The sequence below is a fragment of the Meriones unguiculatus genome, chromosome 2, assembly GCF_030254825.1.
Source record: "Meriones unguiculatus strain TT.TT164.6M chromosome 2, Bangor_MerUng_6.1, whole genome shotgun sequence".
Taxonomy (NCBI): domain Eukaryota; kingdom Metazoa; phylum Chordata; class Mammalia; order Rodentia; family Muridae; genus Meriones; species Meriones unguiculatus.
Window position 1 is genome coordinate 159743408 of NC_083350.1, and position 25589 is coordinate 159768996.

General features: G+C 42.6%; 1 long non-coding RNA gene across 1 annotated transcript in view; it reads right to left on the reverse strand.

The window, feature by feature from the left end:
* Positions 1–2321: 2321 nt before the first annotated feature.
* LOC132652471 (uncharacterized) overlaps positions 2322–25589 on the reverse strand; it is a 29164-nt gene continuing 5896 nt past the window's right edge. Inside the window, exons 5-8 of the long non-coding RNA XR_009590105.1 lie at positions 14528–14710; positions 8140–10532; positions 5106–7302; positions 2322–4746 (exon numbers count right to left, since the gene is read on the reverse strand). This is a non-coding gene — a long non-coding RNA (uncharacterized LOC132652471). The remainder of the gene's footprint in view (positions 4747–5105; positions 7303–8139; positions 10533–14527; positions 14711–25589) is intronic.

Genomic DNA, 25589 nt, shown 5'->3' on the forward strand with positions numbered 1-25589 from the left:
AGAAAGCTAATACATTTCACTCTCAGAGAGCCAAGAAACAGAAGAACACTTCTTAACTGTATATAACTATTAACTGGCGTAGGTTCTATGCAAACATTTTTCTCACTCCCGTCCATCAAACTGTTCTTCATTAGGCAAGAATCATGTACGTCTATTGACCCCCGACCCAGACACTTTCTGCAAGTGGCTCCCATTCAGAGAACATCAGTAGCAATGTGCCAAAGTAACCTTTTTCAATATAATCAATGTTAAAGTATTAGATATTAATGAGACATTAAAGTAAATTAAGTTTCCTGAGTTCCTTACTGCCTTGCAAAAAATAAAACCTGGTGATACTTAATTGCCTGAGAAAGGTTGCTGGTGGAAATCATTTCTGTTTCTGCCTGTAGTGCCTCAGGTTTCTCCCACTCTTATTCAGAATTCCATCTAGAACACACATCTATCTTGCTCCTTATTACCGCTAGTCTGTTCTCCATTTCCATAATTTGTATCTATAACATGCTTGTAAATGGAAAAAGCAGCATTGTGATAAGCTGAACAAAGATGCAAGGAAGAATACCCATGTACTAATGCTAATTCCTCACCCAGAAGGATCTGAAGGGGAAGAGAATATTCTCGATTGTCTCGTCAAGTCTAATATGATCACAAACGTTCTAATGTGAAGAAGGCAAGAGCTTCAGTGAAAAATAGAATGGTAATAAAGCATTTAGGAGAGACAACAGGATGAGGCCACAAATGAAGGGAAGTAGGCAATCTTAGATAATCCCACTGATAGTCTAGTCATCGACACCATATGAATCAATATACTTTCTTTCATTGGCTAAACAGCAATCTCTCGTGTGAATATAAGACGATACATTTAACCTTTCACCTATTGAGGGATGTTAGGCTTGTTTCCACTTCTATACTCTTCTGTGTAATGATGATACAAGCACTCATATCCATCCAGGTTTGGATGTGAACAGAGGTTTCTGTTCCTCTGGGGTGAATGAGAGAGATTGCAATTGTTAGGTCCTATGATAACCAAATGTCTCGCTTTATAAGAAACTTCCATAATTTTCCAGAGTGACTGTACATTCCCACTAGAAATATCTGAACAATCCCCTTCCACGTCTGTGCTTGGGTGCTGTCCCCACTTTAGTTTTAGATATCACATTCTATTCTGTTTTAGTTTTCTTTTTCCTAATCATTGATTTTAAGTCAGTGATCCACTTGAAGGGACTTTTTTGAGGTAGATATGTGCTTTAGTTTAAGATCTGCTTTTTACCTAACCTGTAGGTGTCCAAGTTACTCTGGAATCATTTGTTGAAGAGCAAAGGGTGCTCTTCAGGTGTAATTAAGGATCTGAGGGAGAAGAGAATATTCTAGATTGTCTCGTCAGGTCTAATATGATCACAAATGTCCTAATGCGAAGAAGGCAAGAACGTGAGAGCTACAGTGATCAATGGAATGATGATGAAGCATTTAAGAGAGACAACAGGATGAGGCCACAAACAAAGGGAAGTAGGCAGTCCTTCATCACCCTACCTTTCTCACACACTTCAAGAGCTTCTTGATGGGACCGTGCCCCATCACACTGGTTACACTTCTCTCTTCCCGTTAATGCCAGTCTTGCTTACTGCAGAGGTGCAGTGTTCTTCTCTACTGTTTGCATCTTAACATTCAGCCTTTATAACACATTTGTCTAAAGAGCTTTGCTGGTATTTTAGAAGAAATTACATTGACCTATTGATCAATTTAGGGAGTAACAGACATCCTAACTATACCAAAGTTTCCAATCTCTGAACATAGTATGTATATCCATTTATTTCGTTTTTTGTTGTTCATTTGTCAAGACAGAGTGTTGCTATGTAGCCCTGGCTATGGCAGAACTCATTTTGTACACCAGGCTGGCCTCACACTCACAGAGATACCTGCCTCTGCTTCCTGAGTGCTGGGATTAAAGACGTTCCACCACACACAGGTGGTTAGCAAGAGGAGACAATGGATCCACCGTTGTGACTAGGCTGGCTGAATGGACAAGCTCTGGGCTTGAGTGAGAGACCATGACTCAACATACAATGTGGAGAACAATTGAAGGAGACAACCACTGTCAACTTCTGGCTTCCACAAGCACACAAGTGTACCCACATACACACATGCCTCATACACACAAGCAAAAGAGGAAAGGGGGGAGTGGGTGTTCCCGTATCTGTTTGAAAAGTCGAGTGTATGCACACAGCAATTTCATAAATGCTCACTGAACGAATTTTTAAAATGCGTTGTTTTAATACATTTGAAAAAAGAGTAGCATCGGTTCTGTGCTTCTGGTATTACGGCTGAGGTTGAAAACGGCTTCATGTCAGCTGGCTCTACCATGTTGTCCTCAGCAGGGATGGGCATCCCTGTTTATTCTTCTCCTCCCCGGGAGCTGAAACAGCTCTGTCTGAAACTGGGGAACCAAGCCACAGCACAGCAATGACTCCATTAAAACCATCTGCTATTATCCGTTGACCAGGAGGCGTCCTACAAAGAAAATGCCTGAGGGATAAGCCCATGTTCGTCTATTATCACACAGGGAGCCAGATGTATTCTGCTCTATTAGTTTAATTGGCACATTATTGAGAAATACAGGTTTCCAATAAACAGCGGACGAGAGTCTAAATAACTCACCCCAAAACAGCACATTGCCCCTTTCCAGTGAAGACCATAAGCAATTTGTCTGCTATTTGATTTTCAAGGACAGGGGTTGGGGCTGGCATTAAGGTGAAATCTAAAGTAAGGTACATTGATTTACAGGAAATTGTTCCCTTATACAGGATTTCGTCATTTACAAATGTTGTTTCAGGGACTATGCTGAAGAAAGGCTTGTTCTTTGAGTCATATATGCCACCATCTGTGTGTCTGTTTGTAAGCAGATTTTTAACAAGTCAAGGATTCAAAGTTCATAAAAATTATTATTTTTCTAAGTCATCTTATGCAGCACCAAAGTCTTAGAGCTTGCGTGCAGGATAAGAGAAAAAGCCGGGTATAGACCTCTGGGACATGGGCTGTAGCTCACCGGGCAGTCAGTGCTGTTTTCCTGGGAGTCGGTGCTGTACTGGGTCTCCTAAATCACAAGAGAATGGAGACACATCCCGGTCTCTCTCAGTGCGAGGACTCTGAAAGTCCCCACAACTTTCCACTTGTCCCTGGATTTACAGACAGCCCTTTCATTGCCTAGCAGATTTATCGACAGAACTTAATATCCGTAGGTCATGGAAGAGATGAGCCTGTGTCCTGAAACCACTTTCCAGAGCTCAAGATTTGGCTTGTTGACGGAAGGGTGATGCATCCTGGGAGACAGAGCTGTGAGCACTGGCCCCTTAGACAGGCTCTGCCTTCGCGCCCACTCCTCCCACTTCTGCTTCCTCTCTGCTGAGATAGAACGGTAAATCAGGACAGTTTCCCATTTCTGATTCTCTCAATCCAAGGCTGACTGCTAACAAAGCTTTCTTCTTTCTGACATAAGGGACGGCAGAGGGTCAAGCTGGGCAGTGGTGAACTGGGTCTATCTGCCTGTCTGCACAGTGCAGACCTCTGCTGGCTTCAGGATATGGAATTATCCAGGTAGAAAATGATAGGTGACAGGAAGGAAGGGTAGGGGGTTACTTTCCTTTCTGTTCTCTCTCTCTTTCTCATTTCAAATAAAATACTCAATAATTAGTGCATGCGTGTTTTCAACAACCTTGTTCCCTTCCTAGGGAATAAAGAAATCATTCTTGTGTGGCTGAAAGCCAGGCAAGGTGCTAGCCCGAAGGAAGTCTGACCAGGTCAGGAGCTTGACTCGGTTATCGCTTCCCTTTGCCTTCACTACGTAATCTTGTGCTGCAACAAGAATCATCAATCCATCACAACGTCAGCCTCCACGCTGAATGCTTACTTTTCATTCATGGTACCTTGAAAAGAAGGTTTTGGGTTGGTCAGTTTCCAAATCAGCAAGCGATTGTGATTTGCTCCTATGAGCCCTCTCTCCGCTCTGGGGTGGAGGTGGGGGGCTGTCACAGGTGGAAGGAGGCACTCTCAGTCCTATTGCTTTGTTTAGAGACAACAAAACCACACACTACACACACACACACACACACACACACACGACACACACACACATATACATGATACACACACACAGACACACACACACACACACACTTACTGCCAAGGAGCTGGGGAAAGGAAGACCAGAGCTGGCTCCTCCCCAGCTCTCTGGTTGTTTCCCAGAGACCAGTACCGTCTCTCAGGCCCATGGCTCCGGAACCCACTTCAGCCAAGTTGGATGCTCTTCAGCCATGACTCCCTGAGCTGTACCAGGTCTTCCCTAGAGGCTCATCCTATGTACTCCAAAGCTAATTGAGATGACGTCTGCGACAAGCCGCCTCACTGCTGTTCTGACCGACAGGGTTCTTCGTGTGTTTTGGTTTAGGTTGTTTTAGCATTTTTCAAGAAACCAAATTGGCATCTAGTCTATATACCCCACATCCTTTACCCTGATTTGTAGGTCTAGAGATGTTCTCAGATTCTCTCTCTCCCCCCCCTCCTTTCTTCTTCCTCCCTCCCTACCCTTTTTCTCATTTTCTTTCCTTTTTTTGGTATGGGTCACTACAGTTTTGGAGTTTGCATTTTCTCACTTCGAAGCGTCAAATGCTCAAATCACGCAGTCTGATCTTCACTCCGCCCCAGAATGTCCTCAGACCGCTTCATGCCGCTTCCCTGGCAAGTACGATTCTCACTCTGTAAGAACAAATTCAAGAGACTAGTGAAACTGAAGCCATATGTTTATGGTGTCTTAGTTTGGGTTCCTACTGCTGCTGTGGTGAAATGCCAAGACCAAAAAGCAAGCCAGGAGAAAAGCGTTTATTTGGATTATACTTCCATATTGCTGTTCATCATTGAAGGAAGTCAGGACAGGGCAGGACCCTAGAGGCAGCAGCCGATGCAGAGGCCATAGAGGGCTGCTGCTTACTGGCTTGCTTCCCTTGGCTTGCTCAGCCTTCCTTCTTATAGAACTCAGCACCACCAGCCCAGGAGATGACACCACGCACAGTGGGCTGGGCCCTCCCCATAAATCACTAATTAAGAAAATGCCTTACCTGCAGATATTATGGAGGTATTTTCTTATCTGAGCGTTCTTCCCTTCAGATAACTTCAGCTTGTGTTAAGTTGACATAAAACTAGTCAGCACAGTTGTATAGAAAGGGATGCAAGCATACAAAAAAAGTTAAAAATGGCTGGCATACTGATTAGGAATGTGACTGTGGTTTCTCAAATCCCTGACCATGAGAACTGCCTGCACTCTTTCTCCCATAGGCCACAACTTTCACAGTTCCCCATCCTATTGGTTTAGGATGCAAAGCCTCATCTCACAGATATCCCAGGGCTAGAGACTGTCCCCTGTTCTGATGCAGGCCCAGTCACGCAGCTGATTGTGTCTACGTTTTCGACTCAGTGTTCACAGATGGGAGGTACTGGCCACCAGGCAGGGGAGGGCAGAACTTGTGCCTCCTGCTTAGCTACAGCTCTGAGGAACAACAAGTGCCCTCAAACTGAAAATGAAACACAACAATTTTTTTTACACTTCTAAACTCCTCTTTTAAATCTGTTGTGCAATGGACACACCCTAGGAGTCAAATTGGTTTCTGCTTCTTTCGTTTCTCAGATGGAGAAGCTGAAGGCATAGAGAGAGAGATCGTTGTAGAGCAGTGAGCTAGGGGTGAGTAGTGATTCAACGTCTTGTCCTCACTTGTGGCTCTTTCTCCCCATTTTCATCCTTTCTAAGATCTCCACTGGGCATCTGTGGATAGACACACACCACACTGCTAACAACACTTAAATGTGTGTTTCTAAAGCGGACCTTCCTTTGTAGGCCAGACATGTCCTCCTCTTCAACTAGAAGATACTGGTTTTCCAAAGCCCCACACTCCCACACTTTCTTCAATATGTACTAATATTTTAGAATTCCACTCGGTTTAAATAAAATTGTTCTTTAATTGTTCCTGGGTGATTAGTGTGTGCTGATATCTGCCTCCTCCCTCCCTCCCTCATCACACCTCGTCTGTATGCCATTTCTTTCTTTAACCCTCCTGCCAATCAAACTCATATAATCCATTTCGGGTAATGACAGAAAATTCTAACTGTGGCGATTAGCCACAGCTCATCAACAGCTTCAGGAACCTGCTGGAATTTTCCTCAGAAATCAGTGCATTCAGCTGCGGTGTGCTGATTGAGATAATGAGCTGCTATATGAAAATTAAGAAATAATGGAACAGATATCTTTTAAATAATTTTTTTTTTGTCTCTCCATTAAGAGAAAGAGAAGGAAAAGGAAGAGGAAAAAAACCAAACTGGACTTGGCTAACATCCCCCACAGCTCAGCAGGCTGGCACAGCTCCTGCCCTCTGTTCTCCAACAGGGTGAAGCTGTGTGAACAGAGAAAGGCCACCCGGGCACTTCATTCTTTGACTCCACAGCTCATCTCTCACGAGAGCGGTGTCCATGCAAATCTTAGTGCCTTTTCCTTTTCAGCCATCCAGTGAGCTTCAGCTGTGAGATTTTACAAGATGAAAACGAGGCTTTGCAATATGGACTGTGGACACATTGTGTATGTACATGGGTTTGTGATGGCCCGGGTTGGTGACATGGGTGTGAATTCAGAAGAAATCATTTCTGGAGTGTATCTCAAACAGTATGTTTGCAAATCCGGACGGCTGACACTCGAACACTTTATGGCATGCGTGACAACACTCGGTGAATCTCAGTGGACCCTGTGGCTTGTTTCCTGAGACGCCTTTCATCATAATGAGCAACAGTATATGAGGGTCTGCTTTCAATGGCCATTTTTATTGCATGGAGATTACAATGCCACTCAGAAAATATGAAATGCCTGTGTGTACGCATGCATAAATCAGCAGCTTGAAATGCGATATATGCATACACATATATTGATTGATCAACAGTCTGAAAGTAATTAAAAATGAGGCATAAGTTGATTAAACTTGCATGAAAACATTACTCTTTAAATGTGATTATATATTAGCATACGTGTGCACACATGTATCCCTATTGTATGGATGCATTTTCCTTTCTCACAGAGTTTTCTGTTATTTTGTCCTTTCTCTGCAATTGGTGGTCATTTTCCCAATGACAGCTGGAGATGGAGGCAGCCTCACTGTGGAAGAAATGCCCGGAGCTCCTGAGTTCAAGTCCTCCCGCCTTATTCCAGTACATCAATGTCCTCATCTCTTCAACTTCGTGTGCTTTGATCCCACGAAGAAAGGAGCCTATTGGAAACTGTATTCAAAAGATAATGTAACTGCCTCTCTGTGTCATTAACCCAATCAAGATTTATAACCCTGTCGGTTCTAAAACGTCTCCACGTTTCAATGTCTCGGAATCTGCATTGTCCTATGACAGATGACAGTGTTGTCCTGGCATCACATTGCTTTTCTTAATAGTGAGTTAGACAGTGGCACTCCTTACAGTTGATCTCTAGACTTAGTAAAACATAGTTGGGATTGAAAATGTTTATCTTGTATGTGATGTCATTTCAGAGTCTTTTTTTTTTTTTATCAGTACAGGATGGAACATGGAATGACTCGCTCTGAATAAGTAAAGAAATTCACCAAGTCCTGGAGAACTTGAAGGAGGGACTAGAGAAGTGGGAAAGAATGCCATTCCTTTGCTTAAAAGACCCCTCCCCATGACCAGCTCTTGCTTTTGCATGAGGGCCCTGTGTGTTCACTGAACATCTTGGTGAAAACTTACTTGAATAAAAATTACAGTATACTGGTTCTGCTTCACCTCCTGACCACAGGCAGGAAAGGCCCTGAGCCTCTAATAAAGAATCTTGAACTTTGGAAATTCTTGAACGAGAATTTTCAAGCACCCAGCACTGTTTGCAGAGTCAGTGTCTTCTCAGAGAGGGCTCACACAGCAGCCTTTGGAGGCGCCACTGATTCCAACAGGTCGGGTGACATTGTGTTTGTGGAGGTCAGAGACTGGGCTGGTGTTCTGCTTCTAACCAACCCTGTTACTCTATACTCTCCTCCATCCCTCTTCCCAACGCTGGCTGGTTCCTTTCCTCCATTTTTTATCAGATACATTATCCCCACATGAGAGAAAACATACCTTGTTTGTCTCCCTCTGTGTAGCTTATTTCATTTAGCATGATTTCCAGGTCCATCCATTTTCCTGTAAATGACATTTTGTTCTGTTACAGATGAAGAAATCTCGTGTGTGTGTGTGTGTAATTTCCTTCATCTGTTCATTTGTTGCTGGGCACATAGCATGGTGCCACATCTTGGCTATTGTCAGTAGCGCAACACCGAACAGGGATACTCAGTTTTCTCTTGTGCTGACTTAGAGTCCTTTGACTGTACACTCGGTCTGTTTTTTGTTGTTGTTGTTGTTGTTTGTTTTGTTTTGTTTTGTTTGTTTGTTTTTTCATTTGTATTGCCATGATGGTTGACAGGATTCATAATCCCATAGGAGACACACTTCTGAGCACGTGCCCAAGGTACTTACGGAGAAGGTTATCAGATGGGGAAAGACTCAAAATGAACGTGGATGGCAGCATATCTCATAAAGTCAAGACTGGCAGGAGAGACAGAACGGAGAAAGGCCTGAGCGAACACCAAGGTGCAAGCAGGCTTCGTGCTGCCGCAAGTGGGACCTGCTCCGGCCACCATGCCCTCAACATCACGCTGTGCCTCCTCAAAATACCTCCCCGTGGGTGGAGCATGAAAGGAAATGCTTTAATTTTTGATACTGTATTTTTGAAAGATAACAACCAACTGGTGTGAAAAGAATGTTTTCCTCCACTAATTTTGGATGTACAAGAATTTGGATGTCTTACCAAAAGAATGTTCACACATAAAATAACTTTGTGAGCGTGCATGGTAGCGCAGGCTCCGATCCAAGCAGCGAGGAGGATGACAGAGCATGGTTGCAGTGTGGACTCGAAGACAGCACGGGCTACTGATCAAGACCTTGTCTTCAAAATAAAGAACTGGGAGCATCCCACTTCAAACAGTTCCCTCCACTAAGCTGACTGTCTTAGAGTATGTGGTCACAGGAATAGGAGTAGCGTACGCTAAGGACTGTAAACCTATCTCCAGGTATTTCTTGACCATTTGTATTTCTGCTTTTGAGAGCTGCCTCCTTGCCGATTGGATCACTTCTTGGAGTGCTTGCCTTTTGTGTCCTTTACTGACTTCAGGCGTTAGTTCCTTATCAGATCGTAAAGTTGGCAAGGACCTTCTCCTTTCAGCAGGCTGTGTCCATGCCATTTCCCTTGCTGCAGAGCCTTTCCATTCAATTTGCTTATTCCTCCTACTATTTCTCAGGCCGCTGGAGTTCTTTGCAGAAAGCCCGTGCCAATGCTTGTACCATAAAGTGGTTTCCTTATGTTTTCTTCTAGCAATTTCAAAGTTTCAGGTCTTACATTAAGGTCTTCTATCCATTTTGAATTGATCTTTGTGTGGAATGAGGGAAGAAACAGACTCTGGTTTCACCCTTTTAAGTGTGGGTACCTAGCTTCCCATCACCACTCCTTGAAGAGGCTCTTCCCCAATGTATGGTTTTGATGTCTTTGCCAAAGAGTTGGTGGAGAGAACTGATAGAACTGTGTGTATTTATTTCTTGGTCCACTCTTCTATTCCACTGGTTTCTGTTTCTGTTGGGGGACCTAAATTGTGCTTTTGTATTAGTGTGGCTCTGTAGCATCATCAGACGCCACTGATTCCAACAGGTCGGGTGACACTGTCTTTGTGGGGGTCAGAGACTGGGCTGGTGTTCTGCTTCTAACCCTATTACTCTATACTCTCCTCCATCCCTCTTCCCAACACTGGCTGGTTCCTTTCCTCCATTTTTTATCAGATACATTATCTCCACATGAGAGAAAACATACCATGTTTGTCTCCCTCTGTGTAGCTTATTTCATTTAGCATGATACTTCCAGCATTCCTATTTCTGTTTAGTATTGCTTTGATTGTTTGTCTTCCCTATAGCCCTATAGATTCTAGGATGTTTTCCTAGTTCTATAGAAAATGTAATTGTAATTTTGATGGAGAGTGCATTGACTCTATAGATTGCTTTCAGCAGTACAGCCATTTTAAAACCATATTAATTATTCTGATCCATAAGTGGACCCTTCTGCCTTCTCGTGTCTTCTTCAGTTTCTCCTTCAGTGTTTTGATGTTTTCACCTCCTTTCCCCTCTGATTAATCTTTTGTTTTCCCCCAGACAATTTCATGTCTACTTTTATGTCATGTATATGTATATTTTTGTTTCTACGTGAAATCTAGGAACCATAAATGAAAGAAAACCTACAGTATTTGTCTCTCTGAGACTGGCTTAATTTAATAGGTGTCTCTTTGGTTACAGACATTTTCCCACAAATGAAGTTTTCTTCTTGATGCCTAGATTTTTTTCTGTTGTAGAGACATGTACTATGTTTCGTGTTTTCATCTTCCTGCTTTTGGACACTGAGGTTGCTTCCACAACAGCAAATGAAATTTCTGCTGCAAAAACAAAACAAAACAAAACAAAAAAACATTGATGTATAAATATCTCTGAGTTTTAATCTCCTTGGTTAGGCTTATTCCTAGAATTTTTTTTTGTTTGGTTGCTTGTTTGTTTGTTTTTTCAGGTCATTTGAAATGAGATTATTGTCTTAATTTTTTTTCCCAGGCAAGTTTATTGCTGGCATATTGGAAAACTACTGATTTTTGTGTATCGACTTTTCAAACTGCTACTTTGATGAAGGTGTTTATTGTATCTAAGTTGTTTATTCTTTTAGTTAGAATTTAATTTGGTTTATTATTTATTTTAATTATAGTTTCTGGTGTAGATTTTGGCATCTTTTAGGTGAAGGATCATGCAATAGGCAAATAGGAACAGTCTGATTTCTTCCTTTCCGAGCTGAATCTGTTTATTTTTCTCTTACTCTTTTGCTCTAGCTAAGACTTCAAGCCCTACACTGAATAAGAGCAGAGAGAGGGGCACCTCCTGACTCATTTCAGGTTTTAAAGGCAATGTTTATGGGACCCCTGTCCCATAAAGTATAATGTTGGCTATATAAAGTATACACTATGTAATATATAATAATATATAATATATACTGTTATTGTGTTGAAATGTTATTTATATTTTAGTTTCTTCTGAGCTTTTACAATAAAGAGATGTTAAACTTCCTAGATGTTTCTTCTTCATCTACTAAGATGATCATATAATTTCTGTTCTTAATTCTACTTATGTGCTGTGTTCCATTCACTGATTTGTGTGTGTTGAACCATTTTTGCGTCCCTGAGATGAAATTCAACCTGGTTATATCTAATCTTCTTAATGCGCGTTTGAATTCAGTTTGTTTTACTGGGCATTTTTATGTCAATGTTCCTCAGGGAAACTGGTCTGTAGCTTTCTTCGCTGGCTGTTCCTGTTGTGGTTTTGGTATCATGGTAACTGATGCCAGCTCCATAAAGTGAGTTTGGTAGTGTTCCTTCCTTTATATTGCATGGAACAGCACTGGTGATAGTGCTTCCTTAAAGGTCTGGTGGAATAAGGCAGCTGGTACAATAGTCCCAGACTTCCTTTGCGAGACTCTGTCAAAATAAAATAGAAGGCAAGGATGTCTTCATGTTTTCAAAGAGGACACACAAGGTTGTCCTATTACCTCCTCACACACACTGTTGTGCGCATGCACTCAAGCACACACACACACACACACACACACACACACACACACGAAATATGAAAAAAAAAAAACCTAAAGCATATTGCTCATTTTCCTAGTTGTTTTTTGTTTTGTTTTGTTTTGTTTCTGTAATTTCTTCCCTCCCCTTGTGAATTGCTGACCTTCATCTTCTCTTTGGAATAATCTATCTTTGTTAGCCTGACTTCCTCACTTGGAGAAGTGGAGGAGGCAGCCTGTAATCTGCCATCTCCTATCCTCTCTCACTTTACCTTTTAAAGCAGCGGACAAGCTGGGTGTGGTGGTGCATGTCTAATCCCAACACTCAGGAGGCGGAGAGGCAGAGGCACATGGATCTCAGAGTTCCAGGCTAGACTGGTCTACACAGGGAGTTCCAGGACAGCCAGGGCTACACAGAGAAACCCTGTCTCAAAAAACCAAGCCAAACCTACCAACCAACCAATCAACCAACCAAACAACAACAAAGGAGCAGACAACAGAACTGAACAAGTGAGGGGAAAAACTGTGTCCTATGGAGTATGCACATCAAACAGCATTATATTTCAATGTTTTCCCAGCAGCAGTTTTTCTACCAGTAGGCAACAGACACTGACTACAGACACTTGTTTGCCACACTGAGAGGGAACTACTAACATCAACTACATAGGAGCCAGAAATGCTAAACATCCTAAAATATGCAGGAAAAAAAGTATCTGTTCCCAAGTGTCAATAGTACTGAAGCTGAGAAATCCTGTTCTCTTTTATTCATAGAAGGAGAGAGAGAGAGAGAGACAAAGACAGAGAAGATAGAGACAGAAAGAAAGAGAGAATGAGAGATGGGGGCGACTGACTAATCTCTTTAGGAATCACTCTCACAATCTCTAAAATGGGTCATGTCAACTTTGGGAAAGTCCCCTGCATGGCGCCTCACCTCGTGTAGACAGACATGAAGCGTGCTGCCTGCCCTCTGCTGTTTTCTTCACTTTCTCTGCAGTTTTACTCCTGTAACTCCTGCAGGCTCAGTTGCCTCCAGTAATTGGACCATCTCTGCCCCCTGCCTATGGTTTAATCAGCTAGAATCTTGACTTTGACGAGCAGAAATCAGGAGTCTTGAAACTCTGGGAAGCAAAATGCTGTACAGATGCTTAAAAATAGCCCGCCTCAAAGTATGTCAAGAGGAAGACTCCCTAATCAGAAGCATCAGGGGATATTCTAAAAGTGTTCAAGCAGAACCCGGGAATCTAACTGAATGTCTTCTCTCAGTTTGTGCTTACATGAGAATCAGCTTGAAGCATTCGAGGTTAGACTATTAATTTGTAGGGCCCTTCAATAAGAACCCCATCTTTCCTGTCTCTCCTGCCCCATTTTCACTTTTGGCCATCACCCACAGGTGTTCTGGTTCTTATGCTAATTTATTTTATCCTACTTGTGCTTCAGGTTTTGTTCTTCAATCTGATATAGAAAAATCATTTTGGCGGACCTTCCTTTGGTGGATATTTGCATTTTTGAACAATATCTGAATGGTACCATGAGTTTAAACCATTTAAAATTATGAGCGGTGCAGAGAGCAATCAAAATGACTATGTACAGATAAAAATTTCTATGCTATGCATGAAAGCACAGCGCTGTGCTCTAATACAGGAAAGAAATCAATCACAAAATGCTGGGCGCAGTAGCGCACACCTGTAATCCCAGCACATGGAAAGGCAGAGGCAGGTGGATCTCTGTGAGTTTGAGGCCAGCCTGTTCTACAAAGTGAATGCAGGACAACCAAGGCTACACAGAGAAACCCTGTCTCAAAAAAAAGGAGCAAAAAAACATGAACATTTGCCTTAAACATAAAGAGCTATTTCATAATTGCATCAGTGTATTGGAGCTGTTTGTATTATTATAGTTTGAGAATCTATGCTTGTCCATAAATGCACTTATATGGAGAAGATTCCATACACATACACACATATGTATGTTCTTTATAATACAATTTTCTAGTTATTGGTCAATGTTTACATACTTGTTGTCATCAGTTAAAAATGTGAATTAGTTGGCCTTGTAAAAATGAGTTATCGTGTAAGTATGGTCAGGGACTGTAGAAGTTGGTAATCTTCTACTCCAGGCTTGCTCTCACCTCCTATCAAAGCAGGACAAGTCCTTTTCCAGGGTATGTGGTGTATTTCCACACTGAAGTATTCTTTAAAGAAGATATTTTTCACTGGGCTGTGGTAGTGCCCTCCTTTAATTCCCAGCACTCCAGAGGCAGAGGCAGGAGGATCTCTGAATTTGAGGCTAGCCTAGTCTACAAAGTGAGTACCAGGATAGCCAGGGCTACACAGAGAAACCCTGTTTCGAGAAACAAAACAAAACAAAAACAAAAAACAAAAAGAATACATTTTCTGTCACTCAAAAACAAAAGTAAGGTAATGTAAGCAACCACATCCGAAATTACTAAAAAATCTTCCACAGTTGGTATCAATAATAAGTGAGTAGATTTTGCTCAGAAGAAAAAGATCAGATGAAAAGAAAGAGCTGTGAGAAAGCAATGCTGCCCATTAGTATGTGATATTAAAGAAAAAGACAACATAAAACGACGTTAATTTCTACCATAGCGCTTGAATTGCTTGTTTTCTGCTTCTGCTTTCTTTTTACCTAGGGAGGAAGTAGAGTAAGTTATTTCCTGAACTTAATCCCTCACAGGGAAAACAGGACAAACAACCAGAGGTAACACTTGATGTCACAGCTGCTTGAAGGAAGTCTTCCGGGTCTGGAAATGGCATGTTGCAAGGATGGCATCACGGATCCAGAAGATGGCTACCCAGCCTCATCACTTACCTTGTGGTGAGCTCCTGAGAATGTGTGCTCTTCTCCCTAGAATGTGTGTCCTCTCCCTAGACTCCAAGCCAACCAATCACCATCTGGAGATGAAGAAAGCAACCACCGGATGAGCCCTTGATTATTGCAGGGTGGTACCCACGGCTATGAACTGAGAAGAACGGCTGTGTGTCATTATCATGTCTGTCAAATAAAATGATGAGGCCAGCAATTAGGAATCGCTTCAGTACACAAACAGTAGGTGGCTTTCACTGAATTTGTCTCTAATGTCAGCCACAAGCCCGAGCTCTTCATATTGATATTACTTAAGGCTCACAGCCAATCTATAAAAACTATAAAGTGTTGGGACTATTGTGACTCCAGTATAATGAATGCAGATGGAGAGTGAACCTAGAGCCCAGTCCTCTTCCATACAAAAGCTCCCCTGTCCTACACAGTCTCCTTCCTGTTTGCTCCAAGCCTGTTTCAAAAGCACCTATACTCCAAATACCATTAGCACAGCTGGTAGATAGGGCAGGTTGAAGCTTGAGGAGGGTTGCAGGCAGTGCACCTGCCCTGCCTGAACATCAGCTTCCCCAAAAGACACATGTGCACCTCCCTTTGTGTAACATATGGTTGAAACAATGGGCCTAAATAACTAAAATCTCTGCAGGGATCCCGTGCAGGGAGAGGAGAAGGCAAAGGGCCTGCTGTTATCCAGAGGGGAGCCTGCTTCCCAGGAAGCTCGACCACCTGCTATACCACCTTGCAGGACAGACTGGATCTAAGTGAAGATGGGTGGGATGGATTACACCTGGATCAGGAAGGCTTCGTTATGGCAGGCATAATTCTGAGCTTCCTGTCAGTAACTCAAACACAGGCTTGAAGATCACTGGCTCCCTTTGTTTCTCTTCCTAACATAGCCACGTGCATGTTAGATCCTCATTCTCTGATTATTTGTCTTTTTAGTGGGCACAAGCAGATGAGTGTTTAAGCCTTGCCTGGAGCCCAGACTTTTACCTAAAAATCTCCAGCAACAGAAACAATTATCCTGGGATGCAGATGGGAGCAGCTACAAAGAGGTGACTATGAGCCCAGTATGCTGAAGCATCTTCAAGGACAGAAGGCAGAAGAGGCTGAAGCTGACAGCCAGGGCACAGTTCAAGCTCCCAAGAGAAGTGCTGCACTGCGCCTGTCTGTTAGCACTCGAGGAAGAGCAGGTTGCTTCCCTGCTCCTCCCTCTGCCTTATCAAGGTGGCCTTTCTGTCCGTGTCAAAGTGTAAGTAAGGTGCTTTGAATTTCAAACTGACCCATTGGTCTAATAGCTCATCACTGAAAAGTTTTACAGAGTCAGGGCAGCGATTGCCCAGTTTTGAGAAGTTATCTGTAGATTTCCTTTATTAATGTTCTGGACACCATCTTTACATGAAAGCTATATATCTGTGTTGTTTTGATCACAAAGCGTGATTTTAAGTGGTAGACTTGTCTTTAGTTTCTCCAGAAGGATATTATAGACATGAGCAGCAGCAGCAGCAATCTGAGCACCGTGCTCCTTCCTGCTCCTGGGTAATTTGTTGTACCGTTTGTGATGAGCCAGCCTTGTGAATTGTCTCCCATTTGCTGCAGAAGCTGCACTGAGTCATTTGCTACCTTGGTGAGGAATTTTTCCCCCTGTTTTTATATTTATGAATCTGTCCCCCTGGGAAACATCAAGGTCAATTTCTGCCATTAGTTTGAAAATGCAGAAGATTTAACTGCAGGTGACGTTGATCATGCACACAGCCAAATATAGATCTGGGTCTTAAATACTCATTTTAAAACGGAAATCGCTGACATGGGAACATGAAGCCGTGCAAAGTCAACAAGAGAAAATGAAAGGAAAGAAAGAAGCCAAATGAAATATGAACGGTGTCTTCTTAATTCCCAGTGTTCCTTCTGTGAGATCCATGACCTGACCCACGGCCGTTTGGGGTTAGTTAGAAGAGTCTAGAATGAAAATAGAAAGTCGATATATAGTAGCTAACAATTGCCATTTCAATTTCAAGATCATGGCTCACTGGTTCCCAACCTTCCTGAGGCTGAGACCCTTTATTACAGTGCCTCATGTTGTGGTGAGCCCCAACCTTAAAATTATTTCATTGCTACTTCTCAACTGTAATTTTGCTACTGGTATAAATCATAATGTAAATATGTTTGGAGACAGAGGCTTGCCAAAGGAGTTGTGACCCACAGGTTAAGAACCATCAGTTTAGTTGGTTTGCTTTTCTGAAGATGTACTGATCTTGTTTGTTTTGTTTTATTTTATTTTGTTTTGTTTTGTTTTCAAGATAGGGTTGCAGAGCATAGCTCTGTCTGTGATGTCCAGAACTGGCTCTATACTCTTCATTCTCCTAAAGTAACTGGAATCACAGATGTGGGCTAGCATTTATTTCTGTTTTAAAGGAGAGTAAATAGCAAATCTAACACAAGAGACGGCATTAGACCATTGACAACTTATTGTTCCCTGAACACAAGAAGGAAAAGACGGGAGGTAAGCAGAAAGTATCAGTGCACAGTAGCCCTCAGCTACCCTGCTACCGTGATGGGAACATACGGAGAAAACGGTCTTCAAGTTAGAAATCGTCGTCAGTAAAAACTAAAAGATAAAAGCCGCCTGTGATGCCAGTGTATGCAAGCAAGCATGAGGAGAGAGCTGAGGTGCTAACTTGGAAGCCAGAAGGAAAAGGAGAGCTTCGCGTGGTCACAGGAGAACCGTGCCATAGCAAGAAAGGCCGGATAGACAGTCTAAACATTCAAAGTTCTCAAGATTTAAGGCCCAGGCATCCTTTTCTTAGAGAACGCTATCCGCAAAAACAAGGGAATAAATCAAGGGCTAGATTAAGGAAGCAGGAGCTCCAACAATAGCTCTGAGAGGGGAAATCCCTGGAGATTAACCAATCCAGATCAAAGGAAGGGGGGGCATGGGTGGGAGGGCACCAGGAAAAGGGGCACTGGTGGGCCACCCGAAAATACAAATAATTTTGAGACGTAAATGTTATATTCTTGTCCTTTTCTGTCACTCTTCTACACATTTTCCTGGAGTGTGTGTGTGTGTGTGTGTGTGTGTGTGTGTGTGTGTTTGTGTGTGTTGTTGTTGTTAGATTAATTTTATGTGTGTGTTTTGCCCGTAAGTACACCTTGTGCCTGTGGAGGCCAAACAAAGGCGTGGGATCCCCTGGAACAGGAGTTATGGATGATTGTGAGCCTCCATTCTTACACATACAATAAATAATTTTAAATTTGTTTATGGTCTATCATCTATCTATCATCTATCTATCTATCTATCTATCTATCTACCATCAATCTTCTATCCATCACCAAGTTATGTTCTATCTGTAGGTTAGTTGGAGTCATGAGGGTAGGGTGCCAAAGTCTGAATTAATGTCCTTACAAGAAAAAAACAAAAACAAAAAACTACAGAGCTCTCGTTCTGTTTTCATTTCCTCCTGACTGGCCCTCATGTACTCTGCAGGATAAGTTCCCTACCTCCAGGGAGTGACCCCTGTTAGACACAAGATTTGCTAACATGTTTAACTGAGCCTTCAAACCTCCAACTCTGTGAGAAGATAAGGTTCTGGTGTTAAAGTCACCACAGGCATCGTATGGAATGCCAGAGCAGCTGGAGTTGGCTGAGGCAGAATTTACTGAGCAGTTTCTATGTGCCCGCCACTGGTGTAGATGCTGAGGGTGCAAGAAAAAAAAAAGGTATAGTGTTTGTTTTGGGGAATCACAGTCTAGCTTGGACAACTGATGCATAACCAAACATTTCAGTACAAACTGATCAGTGCTCCAATAGACCAAAACATGGAAAACCAGCCCTTTTCAGATGATAGCAGACCAAGAAATACATAGCCATCCTGATAAAAGGCATTGTCTCAAAAACCAAAAAACTAAGTGAAAGGAAATTAATCAATTAATTAATGATTAATAACAGAAAATAAACAGCAGCAAAACCTAGAGTGTCAGTGTCTCTGGAAGTTAATATTGTGTCTAAAGCTTGTTTATGCAGGTGATTGGAAATCGCTGGGTGAAAGAAGCCAGATAAAGGCCACAGAAGCCATGCAGAAGGAAGTACAGATGTGCATCCTGGGTCTCATGACTCACGTTAGCAACCTGGATATAACACTAACTTGCTGTGTGGTCTGAAAGCTAGGTACAGTATACCTAGCTTCACTTCCCTTCAGTTTCTGTAGCTCTAAGTTGGGGTAATAATGGTACATATTAATGGAGTTACACAAGGACTATGCGAGGTCAGTTTTGGAACATACATGTTAAGTCTTCATCAGCTACTCCATTAATATTGACCTTAAACACTGTAGGAAAAATGTGAATTAAGCAAGCCTTGTGGGGTGGGATGTAGGGTGGATGTATTGAGTATGGGCCTTGAAGGAAGATAAAATGAATGTGAAGGCAATTGCAACTCTAAGTGTCAGCCCTAGCACAAATTGCCTCAACAGTCTTCAGGGTAGATTAAAAGGGTGTCTTTTGATTTTGTATTTATTTCCTTGATACTTGATGGGGAAAAAATACCTAAACCAGTAGATTTGGCCAGGGAAGTGGGTGGGAGGGTGGATGAGGTTCTCGTATGCCGTTGTTGAGTTCTGAAATGGTTTGTTGAGTCCTTACACTAGAGGGGTTCATGTCTTAAGAAAAGATCTCAGCTCTCTTGAAATCATGGCAAACCAGTCTGGCTAGGCTGTACAACAGCTCCATTTACTCTTAGTATATAAGCACTGGCTTAGCAATAATAGAGAACGTAAGAGCAAGAGGGCTTCACTCATAAGTAAACTATTTGGGTAAGAAGAAATGCCACTGCAAAGCCAGTTTGTCTACAAAGTCAAATTAGAAAAAAAAAAAAGGCATGCATTTAAAGGGCAACATCGGCATCAAGAGTAATTTGGATATCTGAAAATAAGTTGGCCAGCTGGCTGTGTGGAAAATTCAAGAGGTCTTCCATCTTGGTTAGCCACAATTACCAAGTTATGCAAATGATGGGTAGATGAGTAATGTCCAAAATATGTTTCAAAATAGCAGAATCTAGTAAAACTAGTACAATACAGAAACTACCAATCAGACCCAGTGTCAGCTGTCACACGTGGTCCAACTGTTCTTAGACTCACTGATGACCAAACTCCCTCTCTTCTCTTCTCTTCTCTTCTCTTCTCTTCTCTTCTCTTCTCTTCTCTTCTCTTCTCTTCTCTTCTCTTCTCTTCTCTTCTCTCCTCTCCTCTCCTCTCCTCTCCTCTCCTCTCCTCTCCTCTCCTCTCCCCTCCCCTCCCCTCCCCTCCCCTCCCCTCCCCTCCCCTCCCCTTTTGTCTTTTCTTTTCCTCTTCTTTCCTCCCCTCCCATCCCCTCTGCTCCTCTTATCTCCTAGCTCTCTGTTTTTTTTAACCACTCTCCTTAAAATGGACTCTTCCAAATCTTTAATTTAAAACTTTGACCTCTCTTTATGATTAAAAACTACAGCAACAAACAAACAAACAAAACCTCCATTTTTAGTTGCAAATATATTTAAGAAAAGATTTTTAAAACAACTATGTAGAATGTTGCTAATATTGTATTATAGGAAAAATGGCAGATACCAGAGGGAAGGGACAATTGTATAAGCCCCATCTGTGGCAAAACTAAAGATTCCAAGAGAGGGTGGTTATAAATCTAAAATAAATATCACACAGTCTTCCTCAATACACACAAACCTGAATATTGAAAAGTTTCTAGTCTGAAACATGGCATTGATCTCTCTTTCACACAACTCTCTTACAAGGTGCTGTTCCCTCCACACCCCCACACAGGATCAACTCCTTTAAGGATACCACCAAGGAGGTAGAGAATTGTAATGTAAATTTGAAGAGATAGGCAAACAAATGAACATTTTAGCTTAATTTTAAATCTTCAAGTCAAACACTTCTCTGCATCAGGAGCACTAAGTAGAAACAAAAGGGCTAAAAGAAGTTGTGGTAGAGCAATAGGAGAGAAAACGTGTAGCAACTTCAATTTGAGAGGACTTTCCACTGTTTCTTTGACCCCTCTTCTTACTGAGAAGAAGAGATGAAAATTGGCCAGGTAGCTGTAGGGGAAAGACCCCAAAGTCAATAGTTTTTTTTCTGTTAACTGAAATCAAGAGAAGTTCTTGGACCTGTGTTGGTAGCTTCGTACTTGCTGGAGGCCGGAGATGCCAGGAGGAGGGTTCGGCTTTTCCTTGTCTTTCTTTCTTAACTGGGCATCTCATTCCTGGAAGCCATCCTGAAGACCTGAACACCTGGAGTGGAAACTGGACAGACCAGCTCATCAGAGTCTCCATTCCATCAGGTAATGCCTTGCTAACAGCAAGACAGTGGCCCTTTCGTGGTACCCACTCCCAGAGACCCCTCTTATATACTGGAGCTCTGCCTTTCTTCTCTCTTTTAAGATCCTTATGATAAGATACTCCTTTCTGAAACTCACCCACAGTGGCCTGTGAATTCCATTCTTCAAATTTGTGAGACAAGAACCCCAAAGATGCTTGCTCAGGGTGGTTTTGGTTTAGTCTGATTTCTGGGACCTTAGTCCCACCACACCCCAAGTTAAGCTCACCAGGAGCCAAGAAAGGCTCCATCATTCTCAAAAACACCCCAGTGTCCTCTCATCATTTCAGTTCATATGATGCAACGGCACTATGATATTTCCCAGGTCTCTTTCATTCTGTTTACTTCTTTAAAGTATTTCATCTTTGTCCCTCTAGACTACACCGCTTTCAAATGGCTTGCTTTTGCTATTTATTTGCTGGTATCTTTGAATATTTGATAGTGTACATGTCATTACCTGTTCATAATTACACATTTTAAAATCAGTGACCACAAATATGGACACTTTAATTGTTCTCTGTATGAGAGTACCTTCACTGACTGAAATAACTAAATTTGTAAGGACAGAGGGAATAGGGAAGTGTAACAGAAAAGAAAAGAATGACAGAAAAAAAATTGTTCAGTAAATGGAACTTTAGAAAAAAATTTTAGATCACCTCCTATCCTTTAATTATTTACAGACAAATCTTCAGAAAGCAACACACAAAAACATCAGTGATAACAGGAGCTAGCATGCAATTCTGCCAGACACCATTTCAGTGGTGTGTGTATATTTATCTACTTAACCTTCACAGCATCCCTACTCTCTCTGTCTCTCTCTCTCTCTCTCTGTGTCTCTCTTGTCTCTGTCTCTGTCTCTCTGTCTCTGTGTGTGTGTGTGTGTGTGTGTGTGTGTGTGTGTGTTTATCTGAAGGGCTAATCTGAATTCTCCTTTGGCTTATACTTCACAGCATTTCCATCAAATGAAGACTTGTGGATAAGGCAAATGACAGAGCCATCTGGCCACACTCTATATAAGCCAGGCTTCTGACCAGAGTTTTCAAAGACATCATCATCATCATCATCATCATCATCATCATCACCCTCCATCTCTAGAATGTCTCCAGAAGCACAAGATCTGCACAGGTCACAAGATGATGACGATGACAAGGATGATGACAACAATGGCAGAGGAGGCAGCAGCCATGAGGTGGCCCAAACATTAACATTCAAAGCTAATGTTCCTGATGGTGAGATTCCCGCTCTGAAGGGTTCACATTCCTGAGAATTCGCAGTGAGAGATGACACACAGATTTACTCAAGAACATCTTAAGGGAAAAAATAGGGGCTAAAGGGGCAAAAAAGTTTCCAGTGCTTGTTGTTTTTAGAATAGTGGTTGTGACAGGAGAAAATGCTGGATGGAGCACTTTAAGAAGAGTCCACAGCAACGTGCCTTCTCTCCACAGCTCTCTCCTACATACCAGAACTTACACAGGAAGCTTAGCTACTGACTGCCAATCCCATCTTTCAAATGAATGCATGCACATGTGTGATTAACCTTAAATAAATATATTTTAAAACCGAGAGTGGGGCGGTAAATCAGCCATTTGCTATCAATCTTCCTATGGTTCTTAATAACCCCGTGCCCTAAAGCAAAATTACTTGGAGGCTTCTCTTTTGTAAAATGGGCTAATCCTTACAAGCTTGTTGTGAGAATCACATGCACGCATAGACACACACTACTTGATAGAGAAGCCAGCTGAACAGTCAAGCATTTGGTTAGATGGTCTGCTAACATCAGTTCCCTCCCACATCCTCCAGCCCAATTAACCTCATCCTCTTGGCAGACAAAGGGAGGACTTTGCTTAGGTCAACCAAACCACCTTGCCTGGAACTAGGCCTGTGTGCAGTAATTACCCACACACTTTGGCTTGCTCCACTCCCTTCACCTTTGACCCGGTCTACTCACTTTGGTTCACAGTGTGGCGAGCCAATATCACAAAGAAAAGGAACATTTCCTACCTTTGAAAAGAGTGGGCAGAGACCCAGCAGACTCGTGGTGCCTGCCACTTCCCATCTGTAAATTTCTCAAAATACTTTCCAGTAAACGATCTCTTAGGATTCCTATCGTGATGGATGATGTGAAATGTCTCAGTCGCTGTGTGCCTTCCAAATAAAATGGCTTCTTGAGAACCATACAGTTGGCAAATTATGAATGGGAGGTGGTTTTCACCAATCTTCTGTTTGTACGTATAGTAGAATCTCAGAGGCATGGTAGAAATTAGCCAACAACAGCAAACGGACAGCGTTGCTGTGGGTAAATAACAGCGTCACCTCCAGAACGCGGAGCCTGAAGTCAGCAGGCTTCGACAGTAACACTTTTGACAGTGACCTCTCAGAGTAGATCTTCCTGAGAGCGCGTTAAGAAACCACTCTCACTTTCACTGTTTAAAATGTATGTCACTGTCACAAAGCTGAACGTTCCCAGCTCCATTGTGAATGGACCTTCCACTATCATTTTCCCGGTGGGGTGGGATGGTGTAACCCCCGTACCTACTCCTTACTCCCCACCCACTCGGCCGAAAAGCTGCAGGATCCCACTATTGTGCAAAGCCTTTTCCAGCCCTCCCTATTCTTCCACTCTACACCAGATATATTTAAACAGGCTGGGCTGGGCTTGCAGCAGCCCTCTTTATCTGCCTTCGCATTCCTTCCTCTGCCTATTCATGCTGCTGCCCAGGGCTGGACCGGCTTCCTGAAATCTCGTGGGATATGGGGGCTTTTCTCCCTCTAGCATGGCCTCCGAGCCTGCTTGTTTTGGGTAGCTAATTTCCTCCCTCTTCTCACTGGAGTGCACAGAGCTTCCTTTGCTCGGTGTGGTCGCTCCCTTGCACCACTGAGAAGTTTTTCAGAGCCCGGGACCTCCCCATGCTCTTGAATTTCCTGCTGTCACAATGCAGGATTTCCTGCCTGGAGATGTATATGGTGGAGGCACGGCTGGCGGCTGGGCTCTATCCTGACCTCACCTCACGGGTGTCCTTCTCCTCGCTGTGCAATACATCATGTTTATGTCCCGGGGTGATGAGCTCTGTCCCTCTGTCTTCACTTTGATATATTATTTCCTTTGTTCTCCTAGGCTGAACAAACTGCAAGGTCCTCCGCCATCTACCTACCCTTAATCCTGTTTTTATTTCATAAGCTTTTCATGTTTGCATGTTTCCAACTTTAATTGGAAGGATTTCTTTAAAATAAATAATTCAGAAAGAAAGTGTTGCATGAAGTTTAATCCCACTAAAATCTCCTCCAGTACCCTATTAAAAACAGAGCATAAGTAAAATAAATAAATGAATAAATGATGGTAGAAACACCTAAGAGCAGACACTCTGATCTTTTGTTCTGTTGGACCAGTGTAACATCCTGACGACTGCCAGAGGTGAGTCTTGGGACTGCAGAAGAAGCCTCTGTGGCTTGTGCTAGTAAAATCAGCGTTACCTGGACACCCTAAGGCCTGCCAGTGCTAAGAGTCATACCAGAGCCACTGCACCACGGCTACGTTAGGGTCTACATTCCTCAACTGCTAACCACAAGAGAAATGAATCTCCAGGAAACGGTTCTACAGGTGCATGCCAAGCACCCGAGACTCTCAAAACTAAAATATTTTAAGTAAGTTTAATTTAAGCTGCAGTGTTTTCAGATCTCTCCACTTGCCTTTTTCCTCTTCACTTTTACTATCTACTTAACTAAAAGCAGCTAGCATCAATGTGTGTGTGCAGCCTGGATTTCCTGCTGCCTTGATATTTCTTCCACCATGGCATTCAGCCTTACACAGCAGAGACACAATATAGTCAAGTTCTTTGCCACTGAGTACCAAGGAAGGGCACTCATGCAGTTTCCAACAGTTCTTATTCCCATCCTCTTATGGTTCTGACTGAGTCTAACCATTTCTGCTCACATTTTTATCAGTATTATCTATTTATTTTAGGAAAGCCAGCATAAAACACTTTTACTGCGATAATAAAACTGGAAACTTATATGTGGTTCAGGGAACGGGAAACAAAAGCATGATTTCTCTCACCACATCTCTTCACAGGAAAGCAAAGGGAGAGGAGGAGCTAGAAGGAGGAAAAGCCGGGAAGCTGAGATCAGCCGCCGAGATCAGAACCCCCGAGATGGCTGCTGTCATCACCTCTCAGAGAGCACACAGGGGTTGTCTTGACAGCCTGGCTTTTACTGGCTCATAACAAACAGTACCTCCAAACTTAATCCTAACATGCCTAGAAGATTGTGAAGTCCTGAAAATCCACCAGAGAAAGCATAGGACAGGGAAAATTAAGCCAGGTCACAAAGATGGCTTCAGAGCACCCTGCTGGTCTCATGACAGACCCCTGTACTGTATAACACAGGAGTGAAGGGGCCTGTTTTAGAGGTCAGAGGGTTTCAGACTGTGAGAGGTGCTGGCCGACAAAGGCTCTCTTGGAGTTTTTCCAGTTCAGTCTGGGTAGGGCTTTAAATTTAAAAGAAGGACATAGCTCCTACTGGAGAATAGCAAACACAGCCCTCAACACTGCAGGACCTATTACAGTCCCGCAACACCACAGCCAAAATGTCTTAACTGTATAAAAGAGATAAAATTCACCCAAAAGTAAAAATTCTTACAACTAACCCTAAATCCAACATTCTAAAACAAAACCTTCATGTGTACATTAACACTCGAGAAAACA